The sequence below is a fragment of the Narcine bancroftii genome, chromosome 1 (genome assembly GCF_036971445.1).
Source record: "Narcine bancroftii isolate sNarBan1 chromosome 1, sNarBan1.hap1, whole genome shotgun sequence".
Taxonomy (NCBI): Eukaryota; Metazoa; Chordata; class Chondrichthyes; order Torpediniformes; family Narcinidae; genus Narcine; species Narcine bancroftii.
In genome coordinates, this window is record NC_091469.1 from 174,904,702 (window position 1) to 174,930,101 (window position 25,400).

A 25,400-nucleotide genomic window follows, 5' to 3' on the forward strand; every position below is an offset into this window, starting at 1 on the left:
TTGATTCCCCATCTCTGATTCTGCACATCTGATTCCCTGCCTCTGAATCCCCACCTCTGATTCCCCATATCTGATTCCCCGCCTCTGTTTCCCCGCCTCTGATTCCCCGCCTCTGATTCCCCAGCTCTGTTTCCCCACCTCTGATTCCCCGCATCTGATTCCCTGCCTCTGATTCCCCGCCTCTGATTCCCTGCCTCTGATTCCCAACCTCTGAATCCCCACCTCTGAATCCCCATATCTGATTACCCGCCTCTGTTTCCCCGCCTCTGAATCCCCGCCTCTGTTTCCCCATATCTGATTCCCCACCTCTGATTCCCCAACACTGATTCCCCTCTTCTAATTCGCCAGCTATGATTCCCCGCCTCTGATTCCCTGCGTCTGATTCCCTGCCTCTGATTCCCCGCCTCTGATTCCCCTTCTCTGATTCACCACCTCTGAATCCCCAACTCTGATTCCCCATCTCTGATTCCGCACATCCGATTCCCTGCCTCTGATTCCCCGCCTCTGATTCCCCGCCTCTGATTCCCTGCCTCTGATTCGCAACCTCTAATTCCCCACCTCTGATTCCCCATATCTGATTCCCCGCCTCAGTTTCCCTGCCTCTGATTCCCGGCCTCTGTTTCCCCATATCTGATTCCCCTCCTCTGATTCCCCAACTCTGATTCCCCGCCTCTGATTCCCCAGCTCTGATTCCCCGCCTTTGATTCCCGGCCTCTGATTCCCTGCCACTGATTCCCCGCCCCTGATTCCCCACCTCTGATTCCCCATATCTGATTCCCAGCCTCTGTTTCCCCGCCTCTGATTGGCCGCCTCTGATACCCCGCCTCTGATTCCCCATCTCTAATTCATCACATCTGATTCCCCACCTCTGCATCCCCATCTCTGATTCTCTACCTCTGATTCGCCACCTCTGATTCCCCATATCTGATTCAACGCCTCTGTATCCCCGCCTCTGATTCCCCGCCTCTGATTCCCCATATCTGACTCCCCGCCTCTGTTTCCCCGCCTCTGATTCCCCACCTCTGATTCCCTATCTCTGATTCCCCGCCTCTGATTCCCTGCCTCTGATTCCCCACCTCTGATTCCGCGCCTCTGATTCCCCACCTATGTTTACCCGCCTCTGTTTACCCACCTGTTTCCCCGCCTCTGATTCCCCACCTCAGATTCCCTGCCTCAGATTCCCTGCCTCTGATTCCCTGCCTCTGATTCCCTGCCTCTGATTCCCTGCATCTGATTGCCCGCCTCTGATTCTCCGCCTCTGATTCCCCGCCTCTGATTCCCAACCTCTGATTCCCCGCTTCTGATTCCCTGCCTCTGATTCCCCGCCTCTGATTCCCCGCCTCTGATTCCCCGCCTCTGATTCCCCACCTCTGATTCAATGCCTCCCTTTCCGCTCAACTTTCCTGGCCTACTTTTCCCCACATATCTTTCCCCGCCTCTTATTTCCCGCCTCTGATTCCACGCCTCTGAATCCCCGCCTATGTTTACCCGCCTCTGTTTAACCGCCTGTTTTCCCGCCTCTGATTCCCCACCACAGATTCCCTGCCTCAGATTCCCTGCCTCTGATTCCCTGCATCTGATTGCCCGCCTCTGATTCCCCGCCTCTGATTCCCCACCTCTGATTCCCCACTTCTGATTCCCCGCCTCTGATTCCCCGCCTCTGATTCCCCGCATCTGATTCACCGCCTCTGATACCCCGCCTCTGATTCCCCGCCTCTGATTCCCCACTTCTGATTGCCCGCCTCTGATTCCACGCCTCTGATTCCCCGCCTCTGATTCCCCACCTCTGATTCCCCACTTCTGATTCCCCACCTCTGATTCCCCGCCTCTGATTCCACGCCTCTGATTCCCCACCTCTGATTCCCCACTTCTGATTCCCCACCTCTGATTCTCCGCCTCTGATAACCTGCCTCTGATAACTTTTTACTGATTCAGTGCCTCAGATTCCCTGCCTCCGATTCCCTGCCTCAGATTCCCTGCCTCAGTTTCCCTGCATTAGATTCCCTTCATCTGATTCCCTGCCTCTGATTCCCCGCCTCTGATTCCCCGCATCTGATTCCCCACCTCTGTCTCTACGCCTCTATTTTGCCTGCACTCTTTCCCCTCCACTCTTTCAGTGCCTCTCTTTCCCTCCCTCAATTTCAACAACTCTGTTTGATCTGTTCTGTGTAACTAATTTTCAACACAAATGTTCCAACCACTATGTTTCGCCCATCTCTTTCGCTGCATCTATTGATGCAGCTATGTTTACCCGCTTCTGTTTACCCGCCTGTTTCCCCACATCTCTTTCCCCACCTCTGATTCCACGCCTCTGATTCCCCGCCTCTGATTCCCCGCCTCTGATTCCCCGCCTCTGATTCACCGCCTCCCTTTCCGCGCAACTTTCCTGGCCTACGTTTCCCCACATCTCTTTCCCCACCTCTGATTCCACGCCTCAGATTCGCCGCCTCTGATTTCCCGCCTCTGATTCCCTGCCTCTGATTCCCTGCCTCTGATTCCCCACCTCTGATTCCCCCCTCTGATTCCCCGCCTCTGATTCCCAGCCTCTGATTCCCCACCTCTGATTCCCCGCATCTGATTCCCCACCTCTGTCTCTACGCCTCTATTTTGCCTGCACTCTTTCCCCTCCACTCTTTCAGTGCCTCTCTTTCCCTCCCTCAATTTCAACAACTCTGTTTGATCTGTTCTGTGTAACTAATTTTCAACACAAAAGTTCCAACCACTATGTTTCGCCCATCTCTTTCGCTGCATCTATTGCCTCTGATTCGCAACCACTAATTCCCCACCTCTGATTCCCCATATCTGATTCCCCGCCTCTGTTTCCCTGCCTCTGATTCCCGGCCTCTGTTTCCCCATATCTGATTCCCCTCCTCTGATTCCCCAACTCTGATTCCCCGCCTCTGATTCCCCAGCTCTGATTCCCCGCATCTGATTCCCGGCCTCTGAATCCCTGACACTGATTCCCCACCTCTGATTCCCCATATCTGATTCCCCGCCTCTGTTTCCCCGCCTCTGATTGGCCGCCTCTGATACCCCGCCTCTGATTCCCCATCTCTAATTAATCACATCTGATTCCCCACCTCTGCTTCCCCATCTCTGATTCTCTACCTCTGATTCCCCACCTCTGATTTCCCATATCTGATTCACCGCCTCTGTTTCCCCGCCTCTGATTCCCCGCCTCTGATTCCCCATATTTCATTCCCCGCCTCTGATTCCCCATCTCTGATTCCCGGACTCTGATTCCCCAACTCGGATTCCCCGCCTCTGATTCCCCAGCTCTGATTTCCCGCCTCTGATTCCCCACCTCTGATACAACATATCTGATTCCCGGCCTCTGTTTCCCCGCCTCTGATTCCACACCTCTGATTCCCCATATCTGATTCCCCGCCTCTGATTCCCCGCCTCTGATTCCCCATCTCTGATTCACCACCTCTGATTCCCCACCTCTGATTCCCCATCTCTGATTCCGCACCTCCGATTCCCTGCCTCTGATTCCCCGCCTCTGATTCCCCGCCTCTGATTCCCTGCCTCTGATTCGCAAACTCTAATTCCCAACCTCTGATTCCCCATATCTGATTCCCCGCCTCTGTTTCCCTGCCTCTGATTCCCCGCCTCTGTTTCCCCATATCTGATTCCCCGCCTCTGTTTCCCCGCCTCTGATTGGCACCTCTGATACCCCGCCTCTGATTCCCCATCTCGAATTCATCACATCTGATTCCCCACCTCTGCTTCCCCTTCTCTGATTCCCTGCCTCTGATACCCCACCTCTGATTCCCCGCCTCTGATTCCCCGCCTCTGTTTCCCTATATCTGATTCCCCGCCTCTGATTCCTCAAGTCTGATTCCCCGCCTCTGATTCCCCAGCTCTGATTCCCCGCCTTTGATTCCCGGCCTCTGATTCCCTGCCACTGATTCCCCGCCCCTGATTCCCCACCTCTGATTCCCCATATCTGATACCCCGCCTCTGTTTCCCCGCCTCTGATTGGCCGCCTCTGATACCCCGCCTCTGATTCCCCATCTCTAATTCATCACATCTGATTCCCCACCTCTGCTTACCCATCTCTGATTCTCTACCTCTGATTCGCCACCTCTGATTCCCCATATCTGATTCACCGCCTCTGTTTCCCCGCCTCTGATTCCCCGCCTCTTTTTCCCAACCTCTGATTCCCCGCCTCTGATTCCCCATATCTGATTCCCTGCCTCTGATTCCCCATCTCTGATTCCGCACATCTGATTCCCTGCCTCTGATTCCCCGCCTTTGATTCCCTGCCTCTGATTGCCAACCTCTGATTCCCCACCTCTGATTCCCCATATCTGATTCCCCGCCTCTGTTTCCCCGCCTCTGATTCCCCACCTCTGTTTCCCTATATCTGATTCACCGCCTCTGATTCCCCAACTATGATTCCCCGCCTCTGATTCCCCAGCTCTGATTCCCCACCTCTGATTCCCAATATCTGATTCCACGCCTCTGTTTCCCTGCCTCTGATTCCCCGCCTCTGTTTCCCCGCCTCTGATTCCCAGCCTCTGCTTCCCCAACTCTGATTCCCCGCCTCTGATTCCCCAGCTCTGATTCCCCGCCTCTGATTCCCCGTGTTTTATTCCCCGCCTCTGTTTCCCTATATCTGATTCCCCGCCTCTGATTACCCAACTATGATTCCCCGCCTCTGATTCCCCAGCTCTGATTCCCCACCTCTGATTCCCCATATCTGATTCCCCGCCTCTGTTTCCCTGCCTCTGATTCCCCGCCTCTGTTTCCCCGCCTCTGATTCCCCGCCTCTGATTCCCTGCCTCAGATTCGCAACCACTAATTCCCCACCTCTGATTCCCCACCTCTGATTCCCCATATCTGATTCCCCGCCTCTGTTTCCCCGCCTCTGATTCCCTGCCTCTGTTTCCCTATATCTGATACCCCGCCTCTGATTCCCCAACTATGATTCCCCGCCTCTGATTCCCCAGCTCTGATTCCCCACCTCTGATTCCCCATATCTGATTCCCCGCCTCTGTTTCCCTGCCTCTGATTCCCCGCCTCTGTTTCCCCATATCTGATTCCCTGCCTCTGATTCCCCACCTCTGATTCCCCTTCTCTGATTCACCACCTCTGATTCCCCACCTCTGATTCCCCATCTCTGATTCCGCACATCCGATTCCCTGCCTCTGATTCCCCGCCTCTGATTCCCCGCCTCTGATTCCCTGCCTCAGATTCGCAACCACTAGTTCCCCACCTCTGATTCCCCACCTCTGATTCCCCATATCTGATTCCCCGCCTCTGTTTCCCCGCCTCTGATTCCCAGCCTCTGCTTCCCCAACTCTGATTCCCCGCCTCTGATTCCCCAGCTCTGATTCCCCGCCTCTGATTCCCCGTGTTTTATTCCCTGCCTCTGATTCCCCGCGTCTGATTCTCCATCTCTGATTCACCGCCTATGATTTGCCACCTCTGATTCCCCATATCAGATTCCCCGCCTCTGTATCCCCGCCTCTGATTCCCCGCCTCTGATTCCCCATATCTCATTCCCCGCCTTTGATTCCCCATCTCTGATTCTGCACATCTGATTCCCTGCCTCTGAATCCCCACCTCTGATTCCCCATATCTGATTCCCCGCCTCTGTTTCCCCGCCTCTGATTCCCCGCCTCTGTTTCCCCATATCTAATTCCACGCCTCTGATTCCCCAACTCTGATTCCCCGCCTCTGATTCCCCAGCTCTGTTTCCCCGCCTCTGATTCCCCGCATCTGATTCCCTGCCTCTGATTCCCCGCCTCTGATTCCCTGCCTCTGATTCCCAACCTCTGAATCCCCACCTCTGAATCCCCATATCTGATTACCCGCCTCTGTTTCCCCGCCTCTGAATCCCCGCCTCTGTTTCCCCATATCTGATTCCCCACCTCTGATTCCCCAACTCTGATTCCCCTCTTCTAATTCGCCAGCTATGATTCCCCGCCTCTGATTCCCTGCGTCTGATTCCCTGCCTCTGATTCCCCGCCTCTGATTCCCCTTCTCTGATTCACCACCTCTGAATCCCCAACTCTGATTCCCCATCTCTGATTCCGCACATCCGATTCCCTGCCTCTGATTCCCCGCCTCTGATTCCCCGCCTCTGATTCCCTGCCTCTGATTCGCAACCTCTAATTCCCCACCTCTGATTCCCCATATCTGATTCCCCGCCTCTGTTTCCCTGCCTCTGATTCCCGGCCTCTGTTTCCCCATATCTGATTCCCCTCCTCTGATTCCCCAACTCTGATTCCCCGCCTCTGATTCCCCAGCTCTGATTCCCCGCCTTTGATTCCCGGCCTCTGATTCCCTGCCACTGATTCCCCGCCCCTGATTCCCCACCTCTGATTCCCCATATCTGATTCCCAGCCTCTGTTTCCCCGCCTCTGATTGGCCGCCTCTGATACCCCGCCTCTGATTCCCCATCTCTAATTCATCACATCTGATTCCCCACCTCTGCATCCCCATCTCTGATTCTCTACCTCTGATTCGCCACCTCTGATTCCCCATATCTGATTCAACGCCTCTGTATCCCCGCCTCTGATTCCCCGCCTCTGATTCCCCATATCTGACTCCCCGCCTCTGTTTCCCCGCCTCTGATTCCCCACCTCTGATTCCCTATCTCTGATTCCCCGCCTCTGATTCGCCATCTCTGATTCCCCGACTCTGACTCCTGAGCTCTGATTCCCCGCCACTGATTCCCCGCATCTGATTCCCCGCCTCTGAGTCCCTTCCTCTGATTCCCCTTCTCTGATTCACCACCTCTGATTCCCCATCTCTGATTCCCGGCCTCTGATTCCCCACCTCTGATTCCCGGCCTCTGATTCATGCCTTCTGATTCCTGGCCTCTCATTCACCACCTCTGATTCCCCATATCTGATTCCCCACCTCTGTTTCCGCGCCTCTGATTCCCCGCCTCTGATTCCCCATCTCTGAATTACAACCTCTGAATCCCCGCATCTGATTCCCCATCTCTGATTCTGCACATCTGATTCCCTGCCTCTGATTCCCCGCCTCTGATTCCCTGCCTCTGATTGCCAACCTCTGATTCCCCACCTCTGATTCCCCATATCTGATTCCCCGCCTCTGTTTCCCCGCCTCTGATTCCCCGCATCTGTTTCCCCATATCTGATTCCCCACCTCTGATTCCCCAACTCTGATTCCCCGCCTCTGATTCCCAACCTCTGATTCCCCACCTCTGAATCCCCATATCTGATTCCACATCTCTGTTTCCCCACCACTGATTCTCCGCCTCTGTTTCCCCATATCTGATTCCCTGCCTCTGATTCCCCGCCTCTGATTCCCCTTCTCTGATTCACCACCTCTGATTCCCCACCTCTGATTCCCCATCTCTGATTCCGCACATCCGATTCCCTGCCTCTGTATCCCCGCCTCTGATTCCCCGGCTCTGATTCCCCATATCTCATTCCCCGCCTCTGATTCCCCATCTCTGATTCTGCACATCTGACTCCCTGCCTCTGCATCCCCACCTCTGATTCCCCATATCTGATTACCCGCCTCTGTTTCCCCGCCTCTGATTCCCCGCCTCTGTTTCCCCATATCTAATTCCACGCCTCTGATTCCCCAACTCTGATTCCCCGCCTCTGATTCCCCAGCTCTGTTTCCCCGCCTCTGATTCCCCGCATCTGATTCCCTGCCTCTGATTCCCCGCCTCTGATTCCCTGCCTCTGATTCCCAACCTCTGAATCCCCACCTCTGAATCCCCATATCTGATTCCCCGCCTCTGTTTCCCCGCCTCTGAATCCCCGCCTCTGTTTCCCCATATCTGATTCCCCGCCTCTGATTCCCCAACTCTGATTCCCCTCCTCTAATTCGCCAGCTATGATTCCCCGCCTCTGATTCCCTGCGTCTGATTCCCTGCCTCTGATTCCCCGCCTCTGATTCCCCTTCTCTGATTCAACACCTCTGAATCCCCAACTCTGATTCCCCATCTCTGATTCCGCACATCCGATTCCCTGCCTCTGATTCCCCGCCTCTGATTCCCCGCCTCTGATTCCCTGCCTCTGATTCGCAACCTCTAATTCCCCACCTTTGATTCCCCATATCTGATTCCCCGCCTCTGTTTCCCTGCCTCTGATTCCCGGCCTCTGTTTCCCCATATCTGATTCCCCTCCTCTGATTCCCCAACTCTGATTCCCCGCCTCTGATTCCCCAGCTCTGATTCCCCGCCTTTGATTCCCGGCCTCTGATTCCCTGCCACTGATTCCCCGCCCCTGATTCCCCACCTCTGATTCCCCATATCTGATTCCCAGCCTCTGTTTCCCCGCCTCTGATTGGCCGCCTCTGATACCCCGCCTCTGATTCCCCATCTCTAATTCATCACATCTGATTCCCCACCTCTGCTTCCCCATCTCTGATTCTCTACCTCTGATTCGCCACCTCTGATTCCCCATATCTGATTCACCGCCTCTGTTTCCCCGCCTCTGATTCCCCGCCTCTGATTCCCCATATCTGACTCCCCGCCTCTGTTTCCCCGCCTCTGATTCCCCACCTCTGATTCCCTATCTCTGATTCCCCGCCTCTGATTCGCCATCTCTGATTCCCCGACTCTGATTCCTGAGCTCTGATACCCCGCCACTGATTCCCCGCATCTGATTCCCCGCCTCTGAGTCCCTTCCTCTGATTCCCCATCTCTGATTCACCACCTCTGATTCCCCATCTCTGATTCCCGGCCTCTGATTCCCCACCTCTGATTCCCGGCCTCTGATTCATGCCTTCTGATTCCTGGCCTCTTATTCCCCACCTCTGATTCCCCATATCTGATTCCCCACCTCTGTTTCCGCGCCTCTTATTCCCCGCCTCTGATTCCCCATCTCTGAATTACAACCTCTGAATCCCCGCGTCTGATTCCCCATCTCTGATTCTGCACATCTGATTCCCTGCCTCTGATTCCCCGCCTCTGACTCCCTGCCTCTGATTGCCAACCTCTGATTCCCCACCTCTGATTCCCCATATCTGATTCTGCACATCTGACTCCCCGCCTCTGTTTCCCCGCCTCTGATTCCCCGCCTCTGTTTCCCCATATCTGATTCCCCACCTCTGATTCCCCAACTCTGATTCCCCGCCTCTGATTCCCAACCTCTGATTCCCCACCTCTGAATCCCCATATCTGATTCCCCGTCTCTGTTTCACCGCCTCTGATTCTCCGCCTCTGTTTCCCCATATCTGATTCCCTGCCTCTGATTCCCCGCCTCTGATTCCCCTTCTCTGATTCACCACCTCTGATTCCCCACCTCTGATTCCCCATCTCTGATTCCGCACATCCGATTCCCTGCCTCTGATTCCCCGCCTCTGATTCCCCGCCTCTGATTCCCTGCCTCAGATTCGCAACCACTAATTCCCCACCTGATTCCCCACCTCTGATTCCCCATATCTGATTCCCCGCCTCTGTTTCCCCGCCTCTGATTCCCCGCCTCTGTTTCCCTATATCTGATTCCCCGCCTCTGATTCCCCAACTATGATTCCCCGCCTCTGATTCCCCAGCTCTGATTCCCCACCTCTGATTCCCCATATCTGATTCCCCACCTCTGTTTCCCTGCCTCTGATTCCCCGCCTCTGTTTCCCCGCCTCTGATTCCCAGCCTCTGCTTCCCCAACTCTGATTCCCCGCCTCTGATTCCCCAGCTCTGATTCCCCGCCTCTGATTCCCCGTGTTTTATTCCCTGCCTCTGATTCCCCGCGTCTGATTCTCCATCTCTGATTCACCGCCTTTGATTTGCCACCTCTGATTCCCCATATCAGATTCCCCGCCTCTGTATCCCCGCCTCTGATTCCCCGCCTCTGATTCCCCATATCTCATTCCCCGCCTCTGATTCCCCATCTCTGATTCTGCACATCTGATTCCCTGCCTCTGAATCCCCACCTCTGATTCCCCATATCTGATTCCCCGCCTCTGTTTCCCCGCCTCTGATTCCCCGCCTCTGTTTCCCCATATCTAATTCCACGCCTCTGATTCCCCAACTCTGATTCCCCGCCTCTGATTCCCCAGCTCTGTTTCCCCGCCTCTGATTCCCCGCATCTGATTCCCTGCCTCTGATTCCCCGCCTCTGATTCCCTGCCTCTGATTCCCAACCTCTGAATCCCCACCTCCGAATCCCCATATCTGATTCCCCGCCTCTGTTTCCCCGCCTCTGAATCCCCGCCTCTGTTTCCCCATATCTGATTCCCCGCCTCTGATTCCCCAACTCTGATTCCCCTCCTCTAATTCGCCAGCTATGATTCCCCGCCTCTGATTCCCTGCGTCTGATTCCCTGCCTCTGATTCCCCGCCTCTGATTCCCCTTCTCTGATTCACCGCCTCTTTTTCCCCGCCTCTGATTCCCCGCCTCTGATTCCCCATATCTGACTCCCCGCCTCTGTTTCCCCGCCTCGGATTCCCCACCTCTGATTCCCTATCTCTGATTCCCCGCCTCTGATTCGCCATCTCTGATTCCCCGACTCTGATTCCTGAGCTCTGATTCCCCGCCACTGATTCCCCGCATCTGATTACCCGCCTCTGAGTCCCTTCCTCTGATTCCCCATCTCTGATTCACCACCTCTGATTCCCCATCTCTGATTCCCGGCCTCTGATTCCCCACCTCTCATTCCGGGCCTCTGATTCATGCCTTCTGATTCCTGGCCTCTTATTCCCCACCTCTGATTCCACATATCTGATTCCCCACCTCTGTTTCCGCGCCTCTGATTCCCCGCCTCTGAATCCCCGCCTCTGTTTCCCCATATCTGATTCCCCACCTCTGATTCCCCAACTCTGATTCCCCTCTTCTAATTCGCCAGCTATGATTCCCCGCCTCTGATTCCCTGCGTCTGATTCCCTGCCTCTGATTCCCCGCCTCTGATTCCCCTTCTCTGATTCACCACCTCTGAATCCCCAACTCTGATTCCCCATCTCTGATTCCGCACATCCGATTCCCTGCCTCTGATTCCCCGCCTCTGATTCCCCGCCTCTGATTCCCTGCCTCTGATTCGCAACCTCTAATTCCCCACCTCTGATTCCCCATATCTGATTCCCCGCCTCTGTTTCCCTGCCTCTGATTCCCGGCCTCTGTTTCCCCATATCTGATTCCCCTCCTCTGATTCCCCAACTCTGATTCCCCGCCTCTGATTCCCCAGCTCTGATTCCCCGCCTTTGATTCCCGGCCTCTGATTCCCTGCCACTGATTCCCCGCCACTGATTCCCCACCTCTGATTCCCCATATCTGATTCCCAGCCTCTGTTTCCCCGCCTCTGATTGGCCGCCTCTGATACCCCGCCTCTGATTCCCCATCTCTAATTCATCACATCTGATTCCCCACCTCTGCATCCCCATCTCTGATTCTCTACCTCTGATTCGCCACCTCTGATTCCCCATATCTGATTCCCCACCTCTGTTTCCCCGCCTCTGATTCCCCGCCTCTGATTCCCCATATCTGACTCCCCGCCTCTGTTTCCCCGCCTCTGATTCCCCACCTCTGATTCCCTATCTCTGATTCCCCGCCTCTGATTCGCCATCTCTGATTCCCCGACTCTGATTCCTGAGCTCTGATTCCCCGCCACTGATTCCCCGCATCTGATTCCCCGCCTCTGAGTCCCTTCCTCTGATTCCCCTTCTCTGATTCACCACCTCTGATTCCCCATCTCTGATTCCCGGCCTCTGATTCCCCACCTCTGATTCCCGGCCTCTGATTCATGCCTTCTGATTCCTGGCCTCTCATTCCCCACCTCTGATTCCCCATATCTGATTCCCCACCTCTGTTTCCGCGCCTCTGATTCCCCGCCTCTGATTCCCCATCTCTGAATTACAACCTCTGAATCCCCGCATCTGATTCCCCATCTCTGATTCTGCACATCTGATTCCCTGCCGCTGATTCCCCGCCACTGATTCCCTGCCTCTGATTGCCAACCTCTGATTCCCCACCTCTGATTCCCCATATCTGATTCCCCGCCTCTGTTTCCCCGCCTCTGATTCCCCGCATCTGTTTCCCCATATCTGATTCCCCACCTCTGATTCCCCAACTCTGATTCCCCGCCTCTGATTCCCAACCTCTGATTCCCCACCTCTGAATCCCCATATCTGATTCCACATCTCTGTTTCCCCACCACTGATTCTCCGCCTCTGTTTCCCCATATCTGATTCCCTGCCTCTGATTCCCCGCCTCTGATTCCCCTTCTCTGATTCACCACCTCTGATTCCCCACCTCTGATTCCCCATCTCTGATTCCGCACATCCGATTCCCTGCCTCTGTATCCCCGCCTCTGATTCCCCGGCTCTGATTCCCCATATCTCATTCCCCGCCTCTGATTCCCCATCTCTGATTCTGCACATCTGACTCCCTGCCTCTGCATCCCCACCTCTGATTCCCCATATCTGATTACCCGCCTCTGTTTCCCCGCCTCTGATTCCCCGCCTCTGTTTCCCCATATCTAATTCCACGCCTCTGATTCCCCAACTCTGATTCCCCGCCTCTGATTCCCCAGCTCTGTTTCCCCGCCTCTGATTCCCCGCATCTGATTCCCTGCCTCTGATTCCCCGCCTCTGATTCCCTGCCTCTGATTCCCAACCTCTGAATCCCCACCTCTGAATCCCCATATCTGATTCCCCGCCTCTGTTTCCCCGCCTCTGAATCCCCGCCTCTGTTTCCCCATATCTGATTCCCCGCCTCTGATTCCCCAACTCTGATTCCCCTCCTCTAATTCGCCAGCTATGATTCCCCGCCTCTGATTCCCTGCGTCTGATTCCCTGCCTCTGATTCCCCGCCTCTGATTCCCCTTCTCTGATTCAACACCTCTGAATCCCCAACTCTGATTCCCCATCTCTGATTCCGCACATCCGATTCCCTGCCTCTGATTCCCCGCCTCTGATTCCCCGCCTCTGATTTCCTGCCTCTGATTCGCAACCTCTAATTCCCCACCTTTGATTCCCCATATCTGATTCCCCGCCTCTGTTTCCCTGCCTCTGATTCCCGGCCTCTGTTTCCCCATATCTGATTCCCCTCCTCTGATTCCCCAACTCTGATTCCCCGCCTCTGATTCCCCAGCTCTGATTCCCCGCCTTTGATTCCCGGCCTCTGATTCCCTGCCACTGATTCCCCGCCCCTGATTCCCCACCTCTGATTCCCCATATCTGATTCCCAGCCTCTGTTTCCCCGCCTCTGATTGGCCGCCTCTGATACCCCGCCTCTGATTCCCCATCTCTAATTCATCACATCTGATTCCCCACCTCTGCTTCCCCATCTCTGATTCTCTACCTCTGATTCGCCACCTCTGATTCCCCATATCTGATTCACCGCCTCTGTTTCCCCGCCTCTGATTCCCCGCCTCTGATTCCCCATATCTGACTCCCCGCCTCTGTTTCCCCGCCTCTGATTCCCCACCTCTGATTCCCTATCTCTGATTCGCCATCTCTGATTCCCCGACTCTGATTCCTGAGCTCTGATACCCCGCCACTGATTCCCCGCATCTGATTCCCCGCCTCTGAGTCCCTTCCTCTGATTCCCCATCTCTGATTCACCACCTCTGATTCCCCATCTCTGATTCCCGGCCTCTGATTCCCCACCTCTGATTCCCGGCCTCTGATTCATGCCTTCTGATTCCTGGCCTCTTATTCCCCACCTCTGATTCCCCATATCTGATTCCCCACCTCTGTTTCCGCGCCTCTTATTCCCCGCCTCTGATTCCCCATCTCTGAATTACAACCTCTGAATCCCCGCGTCTGATTCCCCATCTCTTATTCTGCACATCTGATTCCCTGCCTCTGATTCCCCGCCTCTGACTCCCTGCCTCTGATTGCCAACCTCTGATTCCCCACCTCTGATTCCCCATATCTGATTCCCCGCCTCTGTTTCCCCGCCTCTGATTCCCCGCCTCTGTTTCCCCATATCTGATTCCCCACCTCTGATTCCCCAACTCTGATTCCCCGCCTCTAATTCCCAACCTCTGATTCCCCACCTCTGAATCCCCATATCTGATTCCCCGTCTCTGTTTCACCGCCTCTGATTCTCCGCCTCTGTTTCCCCATATCTGATTCCCTGCCTCTGATTCCCCGCCTCTGATTCCCCTTCTCTGATTCACCACCTCTGATTCCCCACCTCTGATTCCCCATCTCTGATTCCGCACATCCGATTCCCTGCCTCTGATTCCCCGCCTCTGATTCCCCGCCTCTGATTCCCTGCCTCAGATTCGCAACCACTAATTCCCCATCTCTGATTCCCCACCTCTGATTCCCCATATCTGATTCCCCGCCTCTGTTTCCCCGCCTCTGATTCCCCGCCTCTGTTTCCCTATATCTGATTCCCCGCCTCTGATTCCCCAACTATGATTCCCCGCCTCTGATTCCCCAGCTCTGATTCCCCACCTCTGATTCCCCATATCTGATTCCCCGCCTCTGTTTCCCTGCCTCTGATTCCCCGCCTCTGTTTCCCCGCCTCTGATTCCCAGCCTCTGCTTCCCCAACTCTGATTCCCCGCCTCTGATTCCCCAGCTCTGATTCCCCGCCTCTGATTCCCCGTGTTTTATTCCCTGCCTCTGATTCCCCGCGTCTGATTCTCCATCTCTGATTCACCGCCTTTGATTTGCCACCTCTGATTCCCCATATCAGATTCCCCGCCTCTGTATCCCCGCCTCTGATTCCCCGCCTCTGATTCCCCATATCTCATTCCCCGCCTCTGATTCCCCATCTCTGATTCTGCACATCTGATTCCCTGCCTCTGAATCCCCACCTCTGATTCCCCATATCTGATTCCCCGCCTCTGTTTCCCCGCCTCTGATTCCCCGCCTCTGTTGCCCCATATCTAATTCCACGCCTCTGATTCCCCAACTCTGATTCCCCGCCTCTGATTCCCCAGCTCTGTTTCCCCGCCTCTGATTCCCCGCATCTGATTCCCTGCCTCTGATTCCCCGCCTCTGATTCCCTGCCTCTGATTCCCAACCTCTGAATCCCCACCTCTGAATCCCCATATCTGATTCCCCGCCTCTGTTTCCCCGCCTCTGAATCCCCGCCTCTGTTTCCCCATATCTGATTCCCCGCCTCTGATTCCCCAACTCTGATTCCCCTCCTCTAATTCGCCAGCTATGATTCCCCGCCTCTGATTCCCTGCGTCTGATTCCCTGCCTCTGATTCCCCGCCTCTGATTCCCCTTCTCTGATTCACCACCTCTGAATCCCCAACTCTGATTCCCCATCTCTGATTCTCTACCTCTGATTCGCCACCTCTGATTCCCCATATCTGATTCACCGCCTCTTTTTCCCCGCCTCTGATTCCCCGCCTCTGATTCCCCATATCTGACTCCCCCCCTCTGTTTCCCCGCCTCTGATTCCCCACCTCTGATTCCCTATCTCTGATTCCCCGCCTCTGATTCGCCATCTCTGATTCCCCGACTCTGATTCCTGAGCTCTGATTCCCCGCCACTGATTCCCCGCATCTGATTACCCGCCTCTGAGTCCCTTCCTCTGATTCCCCATCTCTGATTCACCACCTCTGATTCCCCATCTCTGATTCCCGGCCTTTGATTCCCCACCTCTGATTCCCGGCCTCTGATTCATGCCTTCTGATTCCTGGCCTCTTATTCCCCACCTCTGATTCCACTTATCTGATTCCCCACCTCTGTTTCCGCGCCTCTGATTCCCCGCCTCTGATTCCCCATCTCTGAATTACAACCTCTGAATCCCCGCGTCTGAATCACCACCGCTGATTCCCCAGCTCTTATTCCCCATCTCTAATTCCCGGCCTCTGATTCCCCACCTCTGATTCCCGGCCTCTGATTCCTGCCCTCTGATTCCCGGTCTCTCATTCCTGGCCTCTGATTCCCGGCCTCTGATTTTCCCCGCCGCTGATTCCCTGCCTCTGATTCCCCATCTCTGATTCTGCACATCTGATTCCCTGCCTCTGATTCCCCGCCTCTGATTCCCTGCCTCTGATTGCCAACCTCTGATTCCCCACCTCTGATTCCCCATATCTGATTCCCCGCCTCTGTTTCCCCGCCTCTGATTACCCGCCTCTGTTTCCCCATATCTGATTCCCCACCTCTGATTCCCCAACTCTGACTCCCCGCCTCTGATTCCCAACCTCTGATTCCCCACCTCTGAATCACCATATCTGATTCACCGTCTCTATTTCCCCGCCTCTGATTCTCCGCCTCTGTTTCCCCATATCTGATTCCCTGCCTCTGATTCGCCAGCTATGATTCCCCGCCTCTGATTCCCCGTGTCTGATTCCCTGCCTCTGATTCCCCGCCTCTGATTCCCCACCTCTGATTCACCACCTCTGATTCCCTGCCTCTGATTCCCCGCCTCTGATTCCCCATCTCTGATTCACCACCTCTGATTCCCCGCCTCTGTTTCCCCATATCTGATTCCCCGCCTATGTTTCGCCGCCTCTGATTGGCACCTCTGATACACCGCCTCTGATTCCCCATCTCTAATTCATCACATCTGATTCCCCACCTCTGCTTCCCCAGCTCTGTTTCCCCGCCTCTGATTCCCCGCATCTGATTCCCTGCCTCTGATTCCCCGCCTCTGATTCCCTGCCTCTGATTCCCAACCTCTGAATCCCCACCTCGGAATCCCCATATCTGATTCCCCGCCTCTGTTTCCCCGCCTCTGAATCCCCGCCTCTGTTTCCCCATATTTGATTCCCCGCCTCTGATTCCCCAACTCTGATTCCCCTCCTCTAATTCGCCAGCTATGATTCCCCGCCTCTGATTCCCTGCGTCTGATTCCCTGCCTCTGATTCCCCGCCTCTGATTCCCCTTCTCTGATTCACCGCCTCTTTTTCCCCGCCTCTGATTCCCCGCCTCTGATTCCCCATATCTGACTCCCCGCCTCTGTTTCCCCGCCTCGGATTCCCCACCTCTGATTCCCTATCTCTGATTCCCCGCCTCTGATTCGCCATCTCTGATTCCCCGACTCTGATTCCTGAGCTCTGATTCCCCGCCACTGATTCCCCGCATCTGATTACCCGCCTCTGAGTCCCTTCCTCTGATTCCCCATCTCTGATTCACCACCTCTGATTCCCCATCTCTGATTCCCGGCCTCTGATTCCCCACCTCTCATTCCGGGCCTCTGATTCATGCCTTCTGATTCCTGGCCTCTTATTCCCCACCTCTGATTCCACATATCTGATTCCCCACCTCTGTTTCCGCGCCTCTGATTCCCCGCCTCTGAATCCCCGCCTCTGTTTCCCCATATCTGATTCCCCACCTCTGATTCCCCAACTCTGATTCCCCTCTTCTAATTCGCCAGCTATGATTCCCCGCCTCTGATTCCCTGCGTCTGATTCCCTGCCTCTGATTCCCCGCCTCTGATTCCCCTTCTCTGATTCACCACCTCTGAATCCCCAACTCTGATTCCCCATCTCTGATTCCGCACATCCGATTCCCTGCCTCTGATTCCCCGCCTCTGATTCCCCGCCTCTGATTCCCTGCCTCTGATTCGCAACCTCTAATTCCCCACCTCTGATTCCCCATATCTGATTCCCCGCCTCTGTTTCCCTGCCTCTGATTCCCGGCCTCTGTTTCCCCATATCTGATTCCCCTCCTCTGATTCCCCAACTCTGATTCCCCGCCTCTGATTCCCCAGCTCTGATTCCCCGCCTTTGATTCCCGGCCTCTGATTCCCTGCCACTGATTCCCCGCCACTGATTCCCCACCTCTGATTCCCCATATCTGATTCCCAGCCTCTGTTTCCCCGCCTCTGATTGGCCGCCTCTGATACCCCGCCTCTGATTCCCCATCTCTAATTCATCACATCTGATTCCCCACCTCTGCATCCCCATCTCTGATTCTCTACCTCTGATTCGCCACCTCTGATTCCCCATATCTGATTCCCCACCTCTGTTTCCCCGCCTCTGATTCCCCGCCTCTGATTCCCCATATCTGACTCCCCGCCTCTGTTTCCCCGCCTCTGATTCCCCACCTCTGATTCCCTATCTCTGATTCCCCGCCTCTGATTCGCCATCTCTGATTCCCCGACTCTGATTCCTGAGCTCTGATTCCCCGCCACTGATTCCCCGCATCTGATTCCCCGCCTCTGAGTCCCTTCCTCTGATTCCCCTTCTCTGATTCACCACCTCTGATTCCCCATCTCTGATTCCCGGCCTCTGATTCCCCACCTCTGATTCCCCAACTCTGATTCCCCATCTCTGATTCCGCACATCCGATTCCCTGCCTCTGATTCCCCGCCTCTGATTCCCCGCCTCTGATTCCCTGCCTCTGATTCGCAACCTCTAATTCCCCACCTCTGATTCCCCATATCTGATTCCCCGCCTCTGTTTCCCTGCCTCTGTTTCCCGGCCTCTGTTTCCCCATATCTGATTCCCCTCCTCTGATTCCCCAACTCTGATTCCCCGCCTCTGATTCCCCAGCTCTGATTCCCCGCCTTTGATTCCCGGCCTCTGATTCCCTGCCACTGATTCCCCGCCCCTGATTCCCCACCTCTGATTCCCCATATCTGATTCCCAGCCTCTGTTTCCCCGCCTCTGATTGGCCGCCTCTGATACCCCGCCTCTGATTCCCCATCTCTAATTCATCACATCTGATTCCCCACCTCTGCATCCCCATCTCTGATTCTCTACCTCTGATTCGCCACCTCTGATTCCCCATATCTGATTACCCACCTCTGTTTCCCCGCCTCTGATTCCCCGCCTCTGATTCCCCATATCTGACTCCCCGCCTCTGTTTCCCCGCCTCTGATTCCCCACCTCTGATTCCCTATCTCTGATTCCCCGCCTCTGATTCGCCATCTCTGATTCCCCGACTCTGACTCCTGAGCTCTGATTCCCCGCCACTGATTCCCCGCATCTGATTCCCCGCCTCTGAGTCCCTTCCTCTGATTCCCCTTCTCTGATTCACCACCTCTGATTCCCCATCTCTGATTCCCGGCCTCTGATTCCCCACCTCTGATTCCCGGCCTCTGATTCATGCCTTCTGATTCCTGGCCTCTCATTCCCCACCTCTGATTCCCCATATCTGATTCCCCACCTCTGTTTCCGCGCCTCTGATTCCCCGCCTCTGATTCCCCATCTCTGAATTACAACCTCTGAATCCCCGCATCTGATTCCCCATCTCTGATTCTGCACATCTGATTCCCTGCCGCTGATTCCCCGCCACTGATTCCCTGCCTCTGATTGCCAACCTCTGATTCCCCACCTCTGATTCCCCATATCTGATTCCCCGCCTCTGTTTCCCCGCCTCTGATTCCCCGCATCTGTTTCCCCATATCTGATTCCCCACCTCTGATTCCCCAACTCTGATTCCCCGCCTCTGATTCCCAACCTCTGATTCCCCACCTCTGAATCCCCATATCTGATTCCACATCTCTGTTTCCCCACCACTGATTCTCCGCCTCTGTTTCCCCATATCTGATTCCCTGCCTCTGATTCCCCGCCTCTGATTCCCCTTCTCTGATTCACCACCTCTGATTCTCCACCTCTGATTCCCCATCTCTGATTCCGCACATCCGATTCCCTGCCTCTGTATCCCCGCCTCTGATTCCCCGGCTCTGATTCCCCATATCTCATTCCCCGCCTCTGATTCCCCATCTCTGATTCTGCACATCTGACTCCCTGCCTCTGCATCCCCACCTCTGATTCCCCATATCTGATTACCCGCCTCTGTTTCCCCGCCTCTGATTCCCCGCCTCTGTTTCCCCATATCTAATTCCACGCCTCTGATTCCCCAACTCTGATTCCCCGCCTCTGATTCCCCAGCTCTGTTTCCCCGCCTCTGATTCCCCGCATCTGATTCCCTGCCTCTGATTCCCCGCCTCTGATTCCCTGCCTCTGATTCCCAACCTCTGAATCCCCACCTCTGAATCCCCATATCTGATTCCCCGCCTCTGTTTCCCCGCCTCTGAATCCCCGCCTCTGTTTCCCCATATCTGATTCCCCGCCACTGATTCCCCAACTCTGATTCCCCTCCTCTAATTCGCCAGCTATGATTCCCCGCCTCTGATTCCCTGCGTCTGATTCCCTGCCTCTGATTCCCCGCCTCTGATTCCCCTTCTCTGATTCAACACCTCTGAATACCCAACTCTGATTCCCCATCTCTGATTCCGCACATCCGATTCCCTGCCTCTGATTCCCCGCCTCTGATTCCCCGCCTCTGATTTCCTGCCTCTGATTCGCAACCTCTAATTCCCCACCTTTGATTCCCCATATCTGATTCCCCGCCTCTGTTTCCCTGCCTCTGATTCCCGGCCTCTGTTTCCCCATATCTGATTCCCCTCCTCTGATTCCCCAACTCTGATTCCCCGCCTCTGATTCCCCAGCTCTGATTCCCCGCCTTTGATTCCCGGCCTCTGATTCCCTGCCACTGATTCCCCGCCCCTGATTCCCCACCTCTGATTCCCCATATCTGATTCCCAGCCTCTGTTTCCCCGCCTCTGATTGGCCGCCTCTGATACCCCGCCTCTGATTCCCCATCTCTAATTCATCACATCTGATTCCCCACCTCTGCTTCCCCATCTCTGATTCTCTACCTCTGATTCGCCACCTCTGATTCCCCATATCTGATTCACCGCCTCTGTTTCCCCGCCTCTGATTCCCCGCCTCTGATTCCCCATATCTGACTCCCCGCCTCTGTTTCCCCGCCTCTGATTCCCCACCTCTGATTCCCTATCTCTGATTCGCCATCTCTGATTCCCCGACTCTGATTCCTGAGCTCTGATACCCCGCCACTGATTCCCCGCATCTGATTCCCCGCCTCTGAGTCCCTTCCTCTGATTCCCCATCTCTGATTCACCACCTCTGATTCCCCATCTCTGATTCCCGGCCTCTGATTCCCCACCTCTGATTCCCGGCCTCTGATTCATGCCTTCTGATTCCTGGCCTCTTATTCCCCACCTCTGATTCCCCATATCTGATTCCCCACCTCTGTTTCCGCGCCTCTTATTCCCCGCCTCTGATTCCCCATCTCTGAATTACAACCTCTGAATCCCCGCGTCTGATTCCCCATCTCTTATTCTGCACATCTGATTCCCTGCCTCTGATTCCCCGCCTCTGACTCCCTGCCTCTGATTGCCAACCTCTGATTCCCCACCTCTGATTCCCCATATCTGATTCCCCGCCTCTGTTTCCCCGCCTCTGATTCCCCGCCTCTGTTTCCCCATATCTGATTCCCCACCTCTGATTCCCCAACTCTGATTCCCCGCCTCTAATTCCCAACCTCTGATTCCCCACCTCTGAATCCCCATATCTGATTCCCCGTCTCTGTTTCACCGCCTCTGATTCTCCGCCTCTGTTTCCCCATATCTGATTCCCTGCCTCTGATTCCCCGCCTCTGATTCCCCTTCTCTGATTCACCACCTCTGATTCCCCACCTCTGATTCCCCATCTCTGATTCCGCACATCCGATTCCCTGCCTCTGATTCCCCGCCTCTGATTCCCCGCCTCTGATTCCCTGCCTCAGATTCGCAACCACTAATTCCCCATCTCTGATTCCCCACCTCTGATTCCCCATATCTGATTCCCCGCCTCTGTTTCCCCGCCTCTGATTCCCCGCCTCTGTTTCCCTATATCTGATTCCCCGCCTCTGATTCCCCAACTATGATTCCCCGCCTCTGATTCCCCAGCTCTGATTCCCCACCTCTGATTCCCCATATCTGATTCCCCGCCTCTGTTTCCCTGCCTCTGATTCCCCGCCTCTGTTTCCCCGCCTCTGATTCCCAGCCTCTGCTTCCCCAACTCTGATTCCCCGCCTCTGATTCCCCAGCTCTGATTCCCCGCCTCTGATTCCCCGTGTTTTATTCCCTGCCTCTGATTCCCCGCGTCTGATTATCCATCTCTGATTCACCGCCTTTGATTTGCCACCTCTGATTCCCCATATCAGATTCCCCGCCTCTGTATCCCCGCCTCTGATTCCCCGCCTCTGATTCCCCATATCTCATTCCCCGCCTCTGATTCCCCATCTCTGATTCTGCACATCTGATTCCCTGCCTCTGAATCCCCACCTCTGATTCCCCATATCTGATTCCCCGCCTCTGTTTCCCCGCCTCTGATTCCCCGCCTCTGTTTCCCCATATCTAATTCCACGCCTCTGATTCCCCAACTCTGATTCCCCGCCTCTGATTCCCCAGCTCTGTTTCCCCGCCTCTGATTCCCCGCATCTGATTCCCTGCCTCTGATTCCCCGCCTCTGATTCCCTGCCTCTGATTCCCAACCTCTGAATCCCCACCTCTGAATCCCCATATCTGATTCCCCGCCTCTGTTTCCCCGCCTCTGAATCCCCGCCTCTGTTTCCCCATATCTGATTCCCCGCCTCTGATTCCCCAACTCTGATTCCCCTCCTCTAATTCGCCAGCTATGATTCCCCGCCTCTGATTCCCTGCGTCTGATTCCCTGCCTCTGATTCCCCGCCTCTGATTCCCCTTCTCTGATTCACCACCTCTGAATCCCCAACTCTGATTCCCCATCTCTGATTCTCTACCTCTGATTCGCCACCTCTGATTCCCCATATCTGATTCACCGCCTCTTTTTCCCCGCCTCTGATTCCCCGCCTCTGATTCCCCATATCTGACTCCCCCCCTCTGTTTCCCCGCCTCTGATTCCCCACCTCTGATTCCCTATCTCTGATTCCCCGCCTCTGATTCGCCATCTCTGATTCCCCGACTCTGATTCCTGAGCTCTGATTCCCCGCCACTGATTCCCCGCATCTGATTACCCGCCTCTGAGTCCCTTCCTCTGATTCCCCATCTCTGATTCACCACCTCTGATTCCCCATCTCTGATTCCCGGCCTCTGATTCCCCACCTCTGATTCCCGGCCTCTGATTCATGCCTTCTGATTCCTGGCCTCTTATTCCCCACCTCTGATTCCACTTATCTGATTCCCCACCTCTGTTTCCGCGCCTCTGATTCCGCGCCTCCGATTCCCCATCTCTGAATTACAACCTCTGAATCCCCGCGTCTGAATCACCACCGCTGATTCCCCAGCTCTTATTCCCCATCTCTAATTCCCGGCCTCTGATTCCCCACCTCTGATTCCCGGCCTCTGATTCCTGCCCTCTGATTCCCGGTCTCTCATTCCTGGCCTCTGATTCCCGGCCTCTGATTTTCCCCGCCGCTGATTCCCTGCCTCTGATTCCCCATCTCTGATTCTGCACATCTGATTCCCTGCCTCTGATTCCCCGCCTCTGATTCCCTGCCTCTGATTGCCAACCTCTGATTCCCCACCTCTGATTCCCCATATCTGATTCCCCGCCTCTGTTTCCCCGCCTCTGATTACCCGCCTCTGTTTCCCCATATCTGATTCCCCACCTCTGATTCCCCAACTCTGACTCCCCGCCTCTGATTCCCAACCTCTGATTCCCCACCTCTGAATCACCATATCTGATTCACCGTCTCTATTTCCCCGCCTCTGATTCTCCGCCTCTGTTTCCCCATATCTGATTCCCTGCCTCTGATTCGCCAGCTATGATTCCCCGCCTCTGATTCCCCGTGTCTGATTCCCTGCCTCTGATTCCCCGCCTCTGATTCCCCACCTCTGATTCACCACCTCTGATTCCCTGCCTCTGATTCCCCGCCTCTGATTCCCCATCTCTGATTCACCACCTCTGATTCCCCGCCTCTGTTTCCCCATATCTGATTCCCCGCCTATGTTTCGCCGCCTCTGATTGGCACCTCTGATACACCGCCTCTGATTCCCCATCTCTAATTCATCACATCTGATTCCCCACCTCTGCTTCCCCATCTCTGATTCTCTACCTCTGATTCGCCACCTCTGATTCCCCATATCTGATTCAACGCCTCTGTATCCCCGCTTCTGATTCCCCGCCTCTGATTCCCCATATCTGACTCCCCGCCTCTGTTTCCCCGCCTCTGATTCCCCACCTCTGATTCCCTATCTCTGATTCCCCGCCTCTGATTCGCCATCTCCGATTCCCCGACTCTGATTCCTGAGCTCTGATTCCCCGCCACTGATTCCCCGCATCTGATTCCCCGCCTCTGAGTCCCTTCCTCTGATTCCCCATCTCTGATTCACCACCTCTGATTCCCCATCTCTGATTCCCGGCCTCTGATTCCCCACCTCTGATTCCCGGCCTCTGATTCATGCCTTCTGATTCCTGGCCTCTTATTCCCCACCTCTGATTCCCCATATCTGATTCCACACCTCTGTTTCCGCGCCTCTGATTCCCCGCCTCTGATTCCCCATCTCTGATTCTGCACATCTGATTCCCTGCCTCTGATTCCCCGCCTCTGATTCCCTGCCTCTGATTGCCAACCTCTGATTCCCCACCTCTGATTCCCCATATCTGATTCCCCGCCTCTGTTTCCCCGCCTCTGATTCCCCGCCTCTGTTTCCCCATATCTGATTCCCAACCACTGATTCCCCACCTCTGAGTCCCCATATCTGATTCCCCATCTCTGTTTCCCCACCTCTGATTCTCCGCCTCTGTTTCCCCATATCTGATTCCCTGCCTCTGATTCCCCGCCTCTGATTCCCCTTCTCTGATTCACCACCTCTGATTCCCCACCTCTGATTCCCCATCTCTGATTCCGCACATCCAATTCCCTGCCTCTGTATCCCCGCCTCTGATTCCCCGCCTCTGATTCCCCATATCTCATTCCCCGCCTCTGATTCCCCCTCTGATTCTGCACATCTGACTCCCTGCCTCTGATCCCCACCTCTGATTCCCCATATCTGATTACCCGCCTCTGTTTCCCCGCCTCTGATTCCCCGCCTCTGTTTCCCCATATCTAATTCCACGCCTCTGATTCCCCAACTCTGATTCCTCGCCTCGATTCCCCAGCTCTGTTTCCCCGCCTCTGATTCCCCGCATCTGATTCCCTGCCTCTGATTCCCCGCCTCTGATTCCCTGCCTCTGATTCCCAACCTCTGAATCCCCACCTCTCAATCCCCATATCTGATTCCCCGCCTCTGTTTCCCCGCCTCTGAATCCCCGCCTCTGTTTCCCCATATCTGATTCCCCGCCTCTGATTCCCCAACTCTGATTCCCCTCCTCTAATTCGCCAGCTATGATTCCCCGCCTCTGATTCCCTGCGTCTGATTCCCTGCCTCTGATTCCCCTCCTCTGATTCCCCTTCTCTGATTCACCACCTCTGAATCCCCAACTCTGATTCCCCATCTCTGATTCCGCACATCCGATTCCCTGCTTCTGATTCCCCGCCTCTGATTCCCCGCCTCTGATTCCCTGCCTCTGATTCACAACCTCTAATTCCCCACCTCTGATTCCCCATATCTGATTCCCCGCCTCTGTTTCCCTGCCTATGATTCCCGGCCTCTGTTTCCCCATATCTGATTCCCCTCCTCTGATTCACCACCTCTGATTCCCCGCCTCTGATTCCCTGCCTCAGATTCGCAACCACTAATTCCCCACCTCTGATTCCCCACCTCTGATTCCCCATATCTGATTCCCCGCCTCTGTTTCCCCGCCTCTGATTCCCCGCCTCTGTTTCCCTATATCTGATTC